Source organism: Eleutherodactylus coqui, chromosome 1 (genome assembly GCF_035609145.1).
Source record: "Eleutherodactylus coqui strain aEleCoq1 chromosome 1, aEleCoq1.hap1, whole genome shotgun sequence".
NCBI classification, from domain to species: Eukaryota; Metazoa; Chordata; class Amphibia; order Anura; family Eleutherodactylidae; genus Eleutherodactylus; species Eleutherodactylus coqui.
This window is the reverse complement of record NC_089837.1, coordinates 97,024,000-97,041,601: the sequence shown is the minus strand read 5'-3', so window position 1 is coordinate 97,041,601 and position 17,602 is coordinate 97,024,000.

The window sequence follows — 17,602 nt, the reverse complement described above, 5'->3', positions numbered from 1 at the left end:
TTTATTGCGTGAAGTTAGCTGAGGATACAATTATCTTCGGTTCTATTGCAAGGTTTTATGTTCAGGTTCAGTTCACACTTTTTTCTTTCCCTAAACAAATGCAAAGTGCAGCCATCCTTCAGTATGTTCTTGACTCCTTCATTCTAAACATCCCCACCCCTGAAGGGAAAAATAAGAAAAAAGATTGACGCTTATTAAAGTCTACAAGAGTAGCTAATCAGTCCAAGTTGATTATTTATAAAGCAGGTGGGCCTGTGGGGTAATTAAACAGTATTTGCTTCAGTTTTTCCATGCAATATCACAACACATTTTTCCAAAAAAGTAGTTCTAGAAACCCTTTCATTGAATGCCTTCATTTCTTGGAGTAGTAGTGTGGCTCTGTACTGCACCTTTGGGGCTTGAAAGTGCAGACAAATGCTTGCACAGTTTTTTCAAACATAGAAGATGGTTCTTTACTGTAAGAGCAGTGAGACTATGGAACGCTCTGCCTGAGGATGTGGTGATGGTGAACTCACTAGAGTGTACAAGAGGGGCCTGGACGTCTTTCTTCAGTGTAACAATTTTACATGTTATAGTCACTGATTACTTCAGAAGGGTCAGTGATCCCGGGATTATTCTGATTCAGATTGGAGTCAAGAAGGAATATTTTCCCTTAAATGTGGAAAGTTGGCTTCAACCTCATTGGGGTTTTGTTGCCTCCCTCTGGATCAACATTGGGGGAAGTTATAGGCTGAAATGGATGGACAAATGTCTTTTTTCTGCCTTACATACTATGTTAATACGTTGAAGCAGAGCAGGCATCTGATTAAGGATGTTGTGCCACAATGGATATTTATCACCTATCCTGTTTGTCCCGTGTTCAGAAATATACCCGTTGTGGCCCTCATCTTATGTCCGTATGCACAACGGGGTCCAAACCGAAAAGAGTATTACACTTAGATAACTGCAAACATGTGACTGGGGACTGCTCACCGTGGCCCTCGGTCACTACTCCAGGCTCTCGACTACCTTTAGTAGCAAGGAGATTTTAAATTTCCCAGGCCCTTTTTAGTTTCTGCACTTACGTCCGCCATTTTGCCAACGGGCGCATACATCGAAGTTGAGGAAAGGTCCGCAGATAAAGATCCCATTGGGGGACATCGCCGGAGGCCTTAGGTAAGTAACTTCACCTCCCCTCAAGGATTGGATCTATAACGGGAGGTTAAATTTTGACTTCTTTGTATACTTTTACACTACCGCCGCTATCCATTGGTCATAACATGACCAGGGATCACGTACCGCACCCCCTCCGTGAAATCTTTAGGCTCTTGGCTACATTTGGTAGCCAGGGGCAGGGAGATTTTAAATTATTTCGGCAATATGCGGCTTTTGCGCATGCATCCACCATTGATCTGATCCATGAGGGGAGGTGAAACTTTAACTTTACTTTACTTTTTTAAACTGTGATCGCCGCTATCCATTGGATGTCCGTGGTGACATCTCCTGCTTCCCGACTACCTTCAGTAGCTGAGAAACCAGGCAATTTCAAATGTCCCGCACCGATCTTCTCTTCTGCACATGCGCTGCCATTTTTCCTTTGGTACGAATGAGCAGAAGACGCCGGAGGGTCCAGGACAACTTCATCAGGGGACATCGTGGAGGATGGGGGATGAGTAGTTTTAGTCCCCCTCATGGAAGCGATTGCATGACTGGGGGGGGGAAGCTTCCCGCAGCCCCCCGTGACAGCTCCATGTTGTCGACTACCTCCGGGAACCGACAGCTTGGAGCTGTCATGTCCTCAGCCCACAGGGCTTTAATCCTCAGAGGATGCATGTTTTTACGTCCGCTAGGATTAAAGCCCACAAAGTCAGGATGTAAAAACACTATGGAGCTGTCACTAAGGGGTTAAATATGTCTAGGTGTGCTTCTACGATCTGTACAAAATCCATGTACTGTATTGAGAGTGCACAAAAAATCTGCAACTTTTTAAAAAGTCACATTTTCTAAATGTCTCTAAATCCTGACCAAGCAGCAAGTCCGGGCCATTTTTCAAAACTGACGTGTGTGGCACAAATGGCTCTAATTTCTGGTGCAAATCGTCAAAGTGGTTTTCCAAGTTATTTTTGTATAGATAGTTTTGGGCCTCCCTTGCCCTAAACTATGTAAAATGAATATACTCACCGTGACACCGGACAGCCACTCCAGTGCTATGCCATCTAACAAATGACGTCACCAGACGAGAAGATCCGGTGACATCCCTGTTCAGCCTCCTATTGGCTGAAGTGGTCACATGGATAAACAACACTTGACTGATTTGCTCATATAGATTACTCACCCGTTCACTGCAACCAATGAGTGGGAGGCCGGAAAACCCTTTTAACCCCTTCATGACGCGGCCCCTTTTTTTCCATTTGTGTTTTTTCCTCCCCCCTTTAAAAAAATTGGAACTCCTTTATTTATCCATCAATGTCGCTGTTTGAGGGCTTGTTTTTTGCGGGCCGAGTTGTAGTTTTCAATGGTGCTATTTAAAGCACCATATAATGTACTGAAAAACTTTTTAAAAATTCTAAGTGGAGTAAAATGAAAAAAAAAACGACATTCTGCCAGCTTTCAGTGCGCCTTGTTTCTACGGCGCACAAAATGCAACAAAAACGACATGATAACTTTATTCTATGGGTCAGTACGATTGCTACGATACCAAACTTGCATAGTTTTTTTTTTACTATACTACTCTTTTTTTTTTTTTTTCAAAGACATTTAATTTTTTTGAATTATTTTCTGCCATCATTTTGTGCGCGCAATAACTTTTTCATTTTTCTGTCAACGTAGTAGAGCAAGGGTTCATTTTTTGCGGGATGTCCTGAAGTTTCCATTAGTACTAATGTGGAATTCATACGACTTTTTGATCGCTTTTTATTGCACTTTTTCTGGGAGACAGGGTAACTGAAAAAGTTCATTCTGGGGTTCTTTATTTTTTTTTTTCGGACGACGTTCACCGTGCGGGGTAAATAATGTGCTACTTTGATAGAGCGGACTTTTACGGACACGGCAATACCAGATATGTATTTTTATTTCATTATTTCGATTTTTTAATTATAGATATGGCAAAAGGGGGGTGATTTAAACTTTTGTTTTTGTTTTTTTTTATAACTAGAAAAACTTTATTGATCTTTTATTTTACTTTACATTCAAGTCCCCCTGGGGGACTACAATATGCGATGCTTTGATCGCTCCTGCAGCGGTGTTTAAAGGGTTAATAGCCGCGAACGGGCGATCGCAGCTATTGCCCGCAGGTGTCAGCTGTAATAAACAGCTGACGCCCACGCTGTATGAAGAGAGGTCGCCCCGCGACCTCTCTTCATACATACCCCGACGCTCCAGGACGTAAATGTACGTCCTGGAGCGGGAAGGGGTTAATGAATATGTCCCACAACAAATTAGACTTTATATTTTGGAGTAGTCACCAAAAATAAGGCACAAATACATTGATAAATGTGGCCCACAGTGTCTGTGCTCATTTTAAGCGCTGCAGAATATGTTGGCACTATACAAATAAAGATTATCATTATTAAAGGAAGCATGGATGCTGTCCTGAAGGGCTGAAATGCCGAAGCATAGAAGTAGTTAAAAATAAATGGTGGGGAGGTGATTTAGTTACTTTAATCAAGAAAGGAGAAACTTATTGGATTTTCAATCTGGGAAGTTTGCAGCCTCCAGGTTCAAATATTGATCTGAAATTAACATTGTGTATGTCATCTGATTGCTTGGATCTTGGGAACCCTAAGATGGAACATGCACAGGTGAAAACAAGACAGCAAAGTCAAGAATTTCTTATTAATAGGAATTCCCATTGTGATTGCACTTCTAACACCGTGGGGTCCCAATTCATGATTCTTTTCTAGAATTATAATAGTTGGTCTTTAGTAGAGATGAGCAAGCATACTCGCTAAGGCCTCATGTCCACGGGGAAAATCAGGCCCGCTACGGATTCTCCATGGAGAATCCGCAGCTGGTCCCTCCTGCCCCGCGGACATGAGCGCTGAAAATAAGAATTAACTCACCTCTCGCACGCTCCGGATCTTCCCTTCCTCGCAGCTTCATCTTCTCTCCGTCATGGCCGGATCTTGTTTCTTCGGCCCGGCGGATGTGCACGGCACGTTGGTTGCGTGCCGCGCATGCGCCGGCCCGAAGAGAAAAGATCCGGCCGCGACAGAGAGAAGATGAAGCCGCGAAGAAGGGAAGATCTGGAGCAGGTGAGTATATGCTGATTTTTGGTCTCCCGCGGATCCGGACGGCTTCCATAGGCTTCAATAGAAGCCTGCGGGAGCCGTCCCCGCGGGAGACCCGCACGAAAATGGAGCATGGTCCAGATTTTTTCATGCTCCATTTTTAAAAAAATCACTTTTATTGACCATCCTCGGGTATTTATCTACCCGCGGGTATTCAATGCATCCTTATAGGACGCGGATCCGCATGCGGATGATCCGCTGGGGATCTTAAATCATATTTAGCCCGTGGACATGAGGCCTAAGGGCAATTACGCGAGCGAGCATTGTCCTTAGCGAGTACCTGCCCGCTCGGAAGAAAAGATTCGGGTGCCGGCAGGAAGCAGGGAGCAGCGGGGGAGAGCGGGGGGGAACGGAGGGGAGATCTCTCTCTCCCCTCCGCTACCCCATGCTCACTCCCGCAACTCACTGCTCACCCGTGCCGGCATCCGAATCTTTTCTTCCGAGTGGGCAGGTACTCGCTAAGGACAATGCTCGCTCATCTCTAGTCTTTAGTAAATTGATTGGCCATTGAATATCATGTGGCCTTTAAATCCCACTCATCGTCTCTACTGTGGTCAGATGCTGATAGGTGTGTACAGTCACATGATTGGGGTATAGCATTCATGCATTTATATTAGGCCGGGGTTACATCTGCGCTGGAACCTTCGTTCAGAGGTTCCAGCGCAGATCTGGCACAAAATAATGGAAGAAATCTTTCTTCTGGTAAAATGCAGAGCAGCTGAGCGAAAAACCCAACAGACCCCATTATAGTCAGTGGGGTCAGCTTGATGCTGTTCAGTTCCGTCATAAGATGGATCCGGTCAGCCAGGGAATTCTCCTTTCCTGACCCCCAAATGGAGCAGGAAAACGGAATTCGTAATGTAGAATTGGTAACAACTTTACTCCGTCTGATATAAATATATATATATTAAGCTATTTGTTTTGTGGTTTAGAATTATAAATTTTAGTTTCAAAAAGGTTTTTATTAGAATAGCATAATCTGATACATACACCTTTTATGCATCTGTAATCCCCATGCAGGGGGCATTAAAATCACAATAACAAATGTTAAAACTTTTACCTTTATGTTAGCAATCCTAATATGGGTTTTCTCCAATTTTCTCAGATTTTATGTAATATATATAATATACCCAGCATTGTAAACTTAAACATTATAAGTTGTCCAAACCAAACTAAGTTTATTCTGCTTTTAATTGGTTAAAAACTCCCAACAGACTTGTGGTAAAGTATCTATCTCTAACTAGATAACAGGGCAATTCTAGGCCGAAAGGAGAGTATGTCGAAATCCTGGAATATCCACCAGCTCTATCTATGGCCCCCACAATAACCCGTACCTTTCACACATATCTGACCGTGCAGCATGTAGTCTTTCATACAGCGCTATCTGCGAGATCCTATTCAGCACATCTGGAAAGGACAAGTATGGTTGTTTCCATTGGGCTGCAATATGAATTTTAGTCACCATACAAATATTTTGAATCAATTTATGCGCCTGGTATTTAACTATGGGCGGGCGATCTCCTAGGAGGAACACCATTGGAGATTTTTGGAATGGGCCAATGAATAGTAACCTATATACCTGAGACCAGAGCCAGGACGCCTCTGGACAGGTCAACGAAATATGTAGCTCAGTTCCCATCTCTGTACACCCCCTAAAACAAAAGGGTGAAGAGAATGGGTAGAATATGTTTAATCTGACAGGTACCAAGTAAGTACAGTGTAAGATTTTTATGGCTGCTTCCACTAAGGTAACCTAGTGGCTGCCTTTACAAATTGTTTCACAACACTGGTACCATCTTTCTTCTGATAGACTAGTTTGTAAATCCGTCTCCCACATTAGCATAAACTGGAGTTTACCCTCCACCGTTGGATTATTTAATATACTGTAAATCAATGACGTAGTTCCTTTCTTCATGGGATCTCGCATACAGAGCCTTTCAAACATTGTCCCGTCTGTGAAAGCCGAAGGTAGCCTCAGCGAATGTAGGAAATGGAAGAGCTGATTGACTGGGTAGTTCTCTATTGCGGGGGGATTAAATTTGGCTTGGAATTGGGCTACTGATAGTAGTTGGGAACCCGTTACGAAGTAATAAAGTTCTGTCACTTCATTATTTTAGAATGATAAACCTTATTAAGCCTTTGGTTAAGAGCTCTCCTTGAAGTGCAGTTAGGCGGAGGTTCTGTTATGGCCTAGGGATATTTCTGTTATGGTCCCAGTCATGTGTTTGTAATGGCAAGGACTATAAACATGGAGTTGTACCTTGACATTCTAGATAGTAATGTGCTAGCCACTATGTGGCAATAATATGGAAATAGCCAGCACTACTTTCACAGATACCACACTGTTTTCCTTTGGTTGGAGGATATGGATGTTTCATGATCCAATGTCATTAGAGCTAAAGGAGGCCCCTCTAAATATTGGCATATGTAAATAAATGTCAAAATACAGTATGATGCAACACTGTGGTATTGCATTATACTGTAGGAACAATCAAATGATCACAAGTTCAAGTCCCCTCAGGGGAGGAAAAAAAAGCTTTATTCCTTACTGTAAAAAAATAAAGTATACTAAGTGTTTAAAAAAAACATTTCCCATATTTATATTTAAAAAATCAAAGCAAAGAAACCCCCAAAATATATATTTGGTATTGCCGCACCCATAAAAGTACAATCAAAATAATGCATTATTTATCCTGAATGGCGAATGTCTTCAAAAAGTAAATACACAATACCAAAATGTAGCTTTTTTTGGTCACCCCGCCTCTAAGAAAAAATGTTATTAAAAGGGAGCTTTCACATGGAATGGATTATTCCGCATCCGCATTATTGAATATGCTGTGCCGTAATTCCGCACCAAAATCTGCACTACTAACTGTGGATGTGCAGGCAGCATTCTACTATTTTTATTTCAGCATTAAAATCCACACATTAGCAGTGCGAATTTTGGTGCTGAATATTCTGCAATAGGACATATTCTGCAACACTGTGGCGGAATATTCTGTTTTGTGTGCAAAGTCCCAAAGCGATCAAAATGTTGTATCCACTCCAAAATGGTATCAACAAAAAAACACAAGTGCAAAGAAAAAAGCCATCGACAGAAAGATAAAAGAGTTATGGTAGTCAGAAGATGGTGTCAGCATATATATATATTTTATTATAGATATTTTATTTTTAAAAATACTACACAAAAAAACCTAAAAACTATATTTGGTATCATTGTGAGTGTGTTGAACCACAGAGTAGGCTCACTTGGAGACCTGACAGCGCTCCCCCCTCCTCCCCTACAGCGAAATATCGCTAGCGATATTCCGCCTCGGCCGCGGACAGGGGGCCTTCCTGTGGTGAAGATGGAAGAGGAGGATAGACATCCCATGCTGCTTGCGAGCTGGATGTAAATAGAGTGAGCCCCCAAAAGTGAGAGAGCATTTGTAAGTAACAACTTTCTTTCAAGGCCAGTGCAGAGGTACTACCTGACCTTCTAATTTTTCTACGCGGTCGTCTGAGGTCTGGATCCTCGCGTAAAGGTGCACCATTTAATTCTCACACCCACGCATCTCCTAGTCTGGGTGGAGGTACTACAAGATAAATAATCTCTGTTCACACATGTGTGTCTTTGAGCTGATGAGAGCCGTGTGGAGGTACTATGTTTTGAAGTCTAGTCATTTGACTGCACTGTAAAGTCTTAAATTGAATTGCCTTGTATCAGCTGTTTTCAAGTTTTCAAGTGAAGTCCATACCAGGTTCTAACCGTTCCTAGAGACCCGTGGTACGCAGAACTGTCTGTGGCTGAATTAATTTTCTGCCAAGGGTCATACCGGTGTGTGTAGGAATGGTGGCTCACGCGTGACTACAAATTTCTGTTATCCTGTTAGCGGGCATTCCCTAGCCAAGGGGTGTCTTAGGTGGCTTGCAGTGATACTCTAGCCTTGGCTGCGTGTGTCCCCCTGGGAAGGAGACTGGTAATTGCCACCGTGACACGTCAGCACTATACTCTCCTAGCTCCCCACATATGTCAGGTGTCTGGGGTCTCTCTATGGGACACTGCACAAGATAAAACATGCCCCAATTTGTTTCCCACATACCATCAAGGTGTCATGCGGGAAAACATCGCTCATGTGTATGACCCCATTCAAAAGAATGAGATTCATATTTATGCAAGATTTGTGCGTCTCGCAACGCACAAATCTCTCGCGATTTTATCGCCAGTGTGAAACCAGCCTTAAAAACATGGAGATATTCAAACAACAGAAACAGATGGGTATATCACAAATAAATGACATAAAATGCAAGTGTAATGGCCCAGAGTTAACGGGACCCCTCCATAAGTATAAATGTGTTAGTCTCGTGCCTTTATGTTGTCAGTGTCTTCTACGTGTATGAATTTGATGTGTATTGCACCTCTGCAGCACTGAATGGGTTAATGTCTGTGTTCTGTCTGGAAAATGTATCTTGTTGTGTATTACGTGATCATGTTTCATATATATGTATGCAAGGATGCTAAGTGAGGGAGTTAGCCAGAGGCAGTCTAGAGAGAAGTCTGCAAGTTGGTTGGAGTCTGGGAAAGTGAGAGCCTTGTGGTGAATAGGAGAAACTGTGCCTCGTCCTACGAGGTTCCCCAGGATGGAAGAGGCTGAGCGATGGCTGGATGTGTGCCCTGGGCCCTATTCACCAAGGCCTTCTTGGTATTATTGTGGAGGACTGAGAGAGTGAGAGGAGCCGCCATGCAGCGCTGAGTGCTACTTCCAAATGTGAATCTGTACCAGTAGAGACCTGGAGAGAGAAAGAGAGTGGCCGGGAGTAGAACCCCACAAATAACTGGGACTGTGGATTCATCTGTCATCCTGTGAATCCTTCCTGTCCCACCACTATGGTGTCTGCACCGGTGTCTTTCTGGCTTCTGTAAAGTTTTGGACTGTAACCATTTATGAAGTAAACAAGTTTTACCAACCGTTTTGCTCAGAAAGCTATCCCTATGTGGGGACTACTTATTTTCCAACTTCTGGATTCACCGCAGAGGACGGAACGGTGCTGTCACGAGTGACAAGAACTTAAGGTAAACCGCAAACTAGGTTTCCCTGTGAAAGTCTCCCAGCAGAAACCTGGTCAGGTCCCATGCTACCCCCAGGGCAGGAGATGGTAGAGCTCTGTGACAAGGCCTTCTCTACCCCGCTATCTCCTCGGCGCCTTGGACCCTGCACAAGGAGCTAAGTTTACTAAACACACTCATAAGAGAAGCCAATGTACCAAAACTCTACACCAATTGTAGTGCCCATATCAAAGTACATATGCATAAATAGCAAAGATTACACATGGAATATATGCAGGTAAATGCCCAGATAACCATAACCAAGAATAGATTGTAAACTCAGAAAATATGAATATCAAAAGATGTGGTATACAGGAATGAGTCAAAGCTCCTAAACAAAAAAGAAAATATACAAATACAGGCTAGAATAGCATTAACCAACCCAATGCGAAGGAGACAAAAGTCCCCAAGTATATTGTCAGCTAGGAAGCTGCTTTGTCGGAGGAGCTTTGTTTGGGAGGTATGACTCATTCCCATCAGAGCTTGCCCATTCATGAATTCATGAATGACAGCTGAGAGCTGCCCCTGATTGGTCCCTGCGCTGAGCCAATCAGAGGTAGCACTCACTCACCCATTCATGAATTCATGAATGGGTGAGTGAGAGCTGCCTCTGATTGGTGAGGTTGTGATCAATCAGAGGCAGCTCATTCAGCAGGCGGGGATTTTAAATCCCCGGCTGCTGAATACTACTCACAGCAGTTCAGGAGAACTGCCGGCCGGCCGCGGCTGAACTCCGTCTGCAGGGACAAGGTGAGTATATATATTTTTTTACTTTTTACACATTTCCGGATGAATTTCAGGGAAGGGCTTATATTTTTAAGCCCTTCCCGAAAATTCATCGTGAGATCGCCCGCAGCCCATTGCTTTCAATGGAGCCGGCTGTACTGCCGGCTCCATTGAATTCAATGTGCTGGACAGCGCTGCACTGCTCTGGCCCGTTTCTAATAAAACGCGGCTAGAAGCAGATTTTTCGGGCGATTTTTCGGCCCCGGTCACGCGATTTGCGATTGCGCATCCGTCATGCGATCCGTAAATCGCGGGAAAAACGCCCGTGTGACCGAGGCCTATTTGTGAAGTCAGAGTTTCTACTTGCCACTTAAAGCTTAGTTTTGTGTTTCTTATTATTTGTGGAGTGTGTTCTCTAGGATTATTATATCTTTATTTCCAGGTATCAGAGTTAGAGAGTACCCCAGGTTCTAGCGTGAGTGCATCCTTATCGGGACGGTACACTCACTATTTAGATTGGGATGTCTACGTTTTAGATTCCAATTATGATAGTACCCATTTACTTTATTTTCCCTTTTCCATTAACTGTTTGCTTTCTCATGCGTTTATTTCAGAAACACAGTTACTGCTCGTTACCAGTGGTCGTGACAGTAGAGTTTTGCAGATGATTGTGGTTATTAATTACTCGAGATGCGTGGCTACTTGATTTCTTCAAAGTAGCACCTTCTTGTGGAGGTGGTTAGCTTCTCAACTACCTTATATTGGATCAGCATGCAGCCATCTTTTTTTGTAATAGGCTTTAGCCTAAGGGCGAGCACCCACTGGCGATTGCGTTTTCCGCGGGAAAAAAACGCAGCGTTTTCGCCGCGTTTCCGTTAATTTCCATTGACATTCATGGGTGCATTAGGAGAAAAATAAGGACACATATGCAACTGACAGTTCCTATGTTAAAAACGCAAACGCAACGCAAAAAAAACGCCAGTGGACAGGAACACATGTTATCTCTATGCCTGTGCAGGAAAAACGCAAAACGCAGGTAAAAAAACGCCAGTGGGTGCTCGCCCTTATGATGGGATTATCAAAAGAAGAGAAGTAATTTCATATGATGTTGTGTATTAATAAGAGCAGTAAGACTTGCGCTTGGACACGTTGGAACTTGAAGTTAAAATTGCTGACACCAAGATTGGCAAATGGTGTGTTCCTGCAATATGTATCCGTTGATGAAATGTATCTTTTTTTTCTAATATGGTAATCTCATAGTAAAAAAATGCAAACTAGATGGCTCTCCATAGTAGACTATGAAGAATTGAGCTAGATCCTTATTCTATTTTGCCTACATTATGAGCAATTTGATTAAACATTAGTTCTACCTACATTAAAAGGCAGAAATCACACCTACTGTATACCGGCCACCCTCACCGTTGCAGCAGCTGCCGTACCTGCCTTCATTTACATGTTTTTCTTTACTGCTCGACTCTTGGATACTGGAACCTCATGTCATGGATCCCCTGATTTTCACTGCAGGGGTCCCAATCTACACCCCAAGAATGGGATGCAGCTGCTCAAACTCCACCAGTAAGAAGGCTGCCGACTGCTCTAAATAAAATTGGCCTCACCTCCTTCTAATAACCCTGATCACATCATAAGGGTAGGACTTCGCAGATTATGCCGATGCTGTAATTTTAATGAGGCGTGGCTTAGCTAAAAAGAGTGCAGCACTCGAGATGCATGACCACTTGATTTTTTCAAAGTGGTACCTTCTTGTGGAGGAGGTTAGCTGCTCCACTACCTTAAAATTGTTCAATATGCAACCATATTTTTTTAATAGGCTTAAACTTTGAGAACTATCAAAAGAAGTGACATTATCATTTGGTATGATAACGTGTATTCATAAGAGTATCTTTCGGTCTGCAAATTCCCACAAAAATAGGGTATGTTGTGTATTTTTTTACCCAATTGAAATATGGGTGCAAACTTGCTTAATGTGAGGAAACTCATTAAAACCATAGAAACGTAGAGTTGGAAGGGACCTCCAGGGTCATCTGGTCCAACCCCCTGCTTAGTGCAGGATCACTAAATCATCCTAGACAGATATTTGTCCAGCCTTTGTTTGAACACTTTCATTGAGGGAGAACTCACCACCTCCCGTGGTAACCTGCTCCACTCATTGATCACTCTCACTGTAAGAAAGTTTTTTCGAATATCTAATGTGTATCTCTTCCCTTTCAGTTTCATCCCATTGCTTCTAGTCTTTCTTTGTGCAAATGAGAATAGGGCTGATCCCTCTGCACTGTGACAGGCCTTACGATATTTGTAGGCAGCTATTAAGTCTCCTCTCAGCCTTCTTTTTCTCATGTGATCTAGACTCTATGCTTCTAAAGTGGGGTGCCCAGAATTGGACATAGTATTCCAGATTAGGTTTGACTAAGGAAGAGTAGAGTGGGATAATTACCTCACGTGATCTAAAGTCTATGCTTCTCTTAAAACATCTCAGAATTGTGTTTGCCTTTTTGGCTGCTGTATCACACTGTTGACTCATGTTCAGTCTATGATCTATTAGTATACCCGTTCAGTCTATGATCTATTAGTATACCCGAGTCTTTTTCACATGTGCTGCTGCTTAGCCCAATTCCTCCCATTCTATATGTGCTTTTTTCAGTTTCCTTGCCCAGATGTTAAATACCATTCTGTTAGTCGCTGCCCACTTTTCAAGCTTTTCTACATCTTTTTGAATACTCTCTCTTCCCTAGTGTTAGCTATCCCTCCCTCCTGCGTCATCAGCAAATTTGATCAGGTTCCAATTAATTCCCTCCTTCAGATCACTTATAAAAATGTTGAACACTACTGGGCTTAGGACAGAGCCTTGTGGTACCTCACTTGATACATTCTTCCACTGTTCAGCCATTTATTACCACTCTTTGAGTATGATCACTCAGCCAGTTGTGAATCCACCTAACAGTCGCCTTTTCAATCCCATATTTGGTCATTTTTCTCAATAAGTATGGTATGAGATACTTTGTCAAATGCTTTACTAAAGTCAAGATATACTATATCTACCGCATTTTCCTGATCAACCCAGTTGGTGATTCTTTCATAGAAGGAAATTAGATTAGTCTGGCATGACTTGTTTGTTACAAACCCATGCTGGCTCTGGTTAATTGCTCCATTTTTATCCAAGTACTTGCATACATGCTGTTTAATAATTTGTTCAAAGATCTTTCCCGGTATAGAAGTCAGGCTCACAGGCCTGTAGTTTCCTGGATCCACCTTCTTCCCCTTTTTGAAGATAGGGATAATATTTGCCCTTTTCTAATCTTCTGGGACTTCTCCTGTTCTCCAGGAATTTTCATAGATTATGGTGAGTGGTTCAGCAATTACCTCTGCTGCTTCCTTTAGTATCCTAGGATGTAATTCACCTGGACCTCGAGACTTGAATTCATTTAAGTTAGCTAAGCGTTCCCTCACCATCTCTCTGCTTATAGATAGCCTGCATTCTTTTATTCCCCCAATAGTACAGGGAAGATCAGTTGATGTTCCATCTACTTTCTGAGAGAAAACAGACGAAAAATAGGAATTTAAAAGTTTGGCCTTCTCAACATCATTCTTAACCAATTCACCATTTTCATCTTGTAAGCATCCAGTAGCATCTTGTCTTTTCTTTTGCTTTTGACATACCCCCAAATCCCTTTTTATTGCTTTTGGCCTCCGTTGCAAGCCTCAATTAATTATTAGCTTTAGCTTTTCTGACACTTCCCCTACAGGTTCTGCAGGTGGCATTATATTCTTCTTTAGATATTCCCTCCTCTTTCCATTTGATAAAAATATTTTTCTTCCTTCTTAACATTTATGCAATTTCTGTGTTCATCCATCCTGGTCTCTTTAAATGCTTCCCATTCAAATCAATGGGTTCTATTGTTTGCAGGTTGTGCAAGTGATTTTGTGTGCACGAAAATGTGTGCAATGTCGCCCGTGTGTAGGAACCCTAAATTTAATAAATGCAAAAACACATACAAATATGCCCATGGGAAGCTGCCTTTAAGCTGCATTCCCGTACAATTTTTTTCAATGTAATTTGGAGCCAAAAACATTATCAAGAACCTGCTGCAGCTGCACAATAAAAAAGAGTCCCTCTAAAAATGGCAATAAAAAAACAACCTCTTCATCAGGCTCAGGTCAGATCATATCTGAGGAAACGCAAATATACAACAGACCAGAGACATGGTGTTGATTTTTACATTTTTAACAAGCAAGATAATGAATTATAATGAATGGGAAGAAGAGCATAACATTTAAATAATGATAAACTAATTATAGGACTAAGGTTTGTGTATAAGATGAAGGGTGAAGAGGTGATGATAAGGAAGTCACTGATTAGTGTTCAAAAGGTTTTATTATTAACACCAATATATAAAAACAATGACCCATGATAAGAAATCATAAAGATACGTTTTGTACAAATGTATAATTTCACTTTGTATCACAATGAACTGCTAATAGTTTAACCTATCAGAATTGACCTGAGAACGTTTCACTGTTCGAGAACCTATTAAGTACAACGAGTCCCCAAAATATAGTGACACCCCACCACCGGAAGTAAAAAACTAAACATAAAAAAGGAGAAGTATAAGTAAGAGAATGGAATTTAGGAAAGCTAAAAAGTAGAAAAGAGAGAAGAAATGAAGAGAGAGAGAGAGTAAAGAATATGGTGTCCTGCAGAACCTGTTCATGATTACCGAAACATATGTCTTCTACACGGTAGACCCATTCAGCAACCATCTGTAAAAGTAGGGTGAGTCATAGAAGTCCATCCACACCTACCAGGTTGAATACAAGCCTGTGAGTTCAGTATTCAGGATCATCTGAGTTCCCCCATGTGTTTTAAAGAGTCCATAGCTTCAACTCAGGCTATCTTAGGGATAGTTACATTTTGCTTCCAGTATCTAAGAATAATTTGACGCTTTGCCACCATAAAGTGTCTAAGAAACCCTTTTTTAAACGTTGAGATTGAACCTGGAAACATGGACAGAAGTGCAATTTCTGGTGTTATATCAAATGGAGTTCGACTTATGACTAGAGTCTAGAGATATCCTGCCAAAGGGGTGCTATAAGCGTACACTCAGACCATATGTGTATAATTGAGCCTATATCTAAGAGGCATCTCAAATATTGATCTGGAAATGAGAGAAACATAATGTGTAGTTTCTCATGGGTCTGGTACCACTGTGACACTATTGTGAAATTAAGCTCTTGTAGTCTGCTGGATATGGACATTTTATGTGACATTATGTATGATTTGGTCCAGAGCTCTCCAGAGAATGATCTTTCCATTACCTTCTCCCAGGCCCCAACCAGGTTCAAAATCCCCCATCTACTCCCCCAGCAGCACCAAGGAGATTACGTGCTTATGGGATTCAGGGGAGAGGCATAATTTTTCAAAAAGGGTAAGCTCCACAGTTAGGTTAAAAAGAAATGTGAAGGAATTAATATAGTTCCATATTGAAAGTACTGTAGCCAGAAACATGAAAGTGGCCTAAAGCCTCTTCTTAGATCAGAAAGAGTTCTCAGCCCTAAGGGTCCTATCATGTTGCCCACTCTTGGAGCAAGCACTGATGGAAGAAACGAGTTTAGAATGTGACAAAGTGGATGGAATCTGGGAGTTTTAGACCAGAGGGCTGAGAGGGCAAGGTGTCGAAATTAGACGACCACCTCTATAATTAACTTTTTCAAGCATGTAGTAGATTTAAAACTAATGTTGAAGCGCCTAATTTTTCTAAGTCCAGCCCTCCATGGATCCAAAAAGTTCTAAAAAGTTCAATGGCAACCCATAATTTGGATGTAGGATGATGAAAAAAATCCAACACACAATTGCAAATTGTTGCTTTCTGATTTAAGTCCATATTAGATAACCCTGTCCCTTCTAGCACTTTGTGTCATATTAAAATTATATAGCTAAGGTGCGGTAAAGAGTGTTGCCCGACAAACCTGGTATTTATTTTCCAATGCGTTCCAAAGTAATATTTAGGTAGGTTCCAGGGGACAGTCTGAAGAAGGATATCCCTTTCTAGGGCATTAAGTCTACCACACCACAAGAGAGGTAATCTGAGCCAATCTTTTAATTCTAATTCAAGGATTGATGTAAAAGGTTTATAATTAAGTTCAAAGGTTAAGTCAGGGTTAGCCAATTGTTTGAGCTTCAGGTATTTTATAGAAGCGTCTCTACAACGAAAAGGAAATAACTCCTGGAGATGTTTGACCTTGCCTTGAGAGATATTGTTAATTAGTATTTCAGATTTTTGTGTATTTACTTTAAAATTACAAAGTCTATTGTAACTGGCAAATTCCTATAAATATATATAGAGGCCCACTCTAGGATTCCAGGCAAAACTAGCAAGTCATCCACAGTGGGATAATTTATGCTCTTGCTCCCTTATATTCCCCTTTTGTTGAAGCATTGTTTCTAAGGGCATTGGCCAGGGACTCTATGACCATAATGTATCGGTAGGGAGGAAGATGATAACCTTATCTTGTCCCATTTCGTACTGGAAAGGAAGTCAATAGGCGTCCATTAATTCATATCTGGAATGAGGGGTTGAGATAGAGGGACATGATCCATGATAGGATTCTCGGAACCAACCCTATTTTAGTTAGTGTCGCCTTTAAAAACTTACAACTGACCCTATAAAAAGTCTTCTACGTGTGGATAGATAGTAGGCACAGTGGAATATCGCATTTGCAGATTTTTGCAATTAAGGATAAGCCTCCTGGCCCGGGACAGATCTGATCTGCTCCTTGTAAATAAGGTGTGGGATATTTTAATGTAATTATTTATTAAGGCGATAGATTGGTAGTTGCTACAAATTGTGGGATCCTTCCCAGGTTTGGGGATTACTACGATATGAGCCTAAAGGGCTTGGGAGGAAAAAGGGCAACCCCAAGAGACAGCACTAAAAGCCCTAAATAGTACATCAATGATCTGTTTCCCGCAAGCCTTGTAAAAACTGGGAGTGAATCCATCAAGTCCTGGACCTTTCCCCAGTTTCATAGCTTGCAGAACCTGGTTAAGCTTATCACTACTGATCAAGAGCCAAGACATCCCTGCAGAGATGGACACAAGGGAGTTAAGCTCCAAATAATGAATAATGTTATTGTGTAATTGATCTTCTGGATGATTGATTGATACTGGAATATTATATAATTTAGCATCCTCGAGGATGTCACAAGGAAGATGGACCAAACCTCCAGTGTAGGAATTGATGGAGAGAATATGGAAAGTAGTCAAGTAGGAAGTGTAACACTCTGGCCAACCATCTGCCACATTTATTTCTGTATTCATAATAACCTGCTCGCATTCTTTCTCTGAAGCACAGAGATTTTTATCAAAAAGTGCTAAAATTTCATGATGAAGGAAGGAAATCTTTGTCTTCAAGGCATCTGAGGATTGTGCTTCTTGACTGTTTCATGGGTATCCAACGTCAGTAATAATTGGGAGAGTTTATGAGATCTATCTTTTTTTAATCTCATG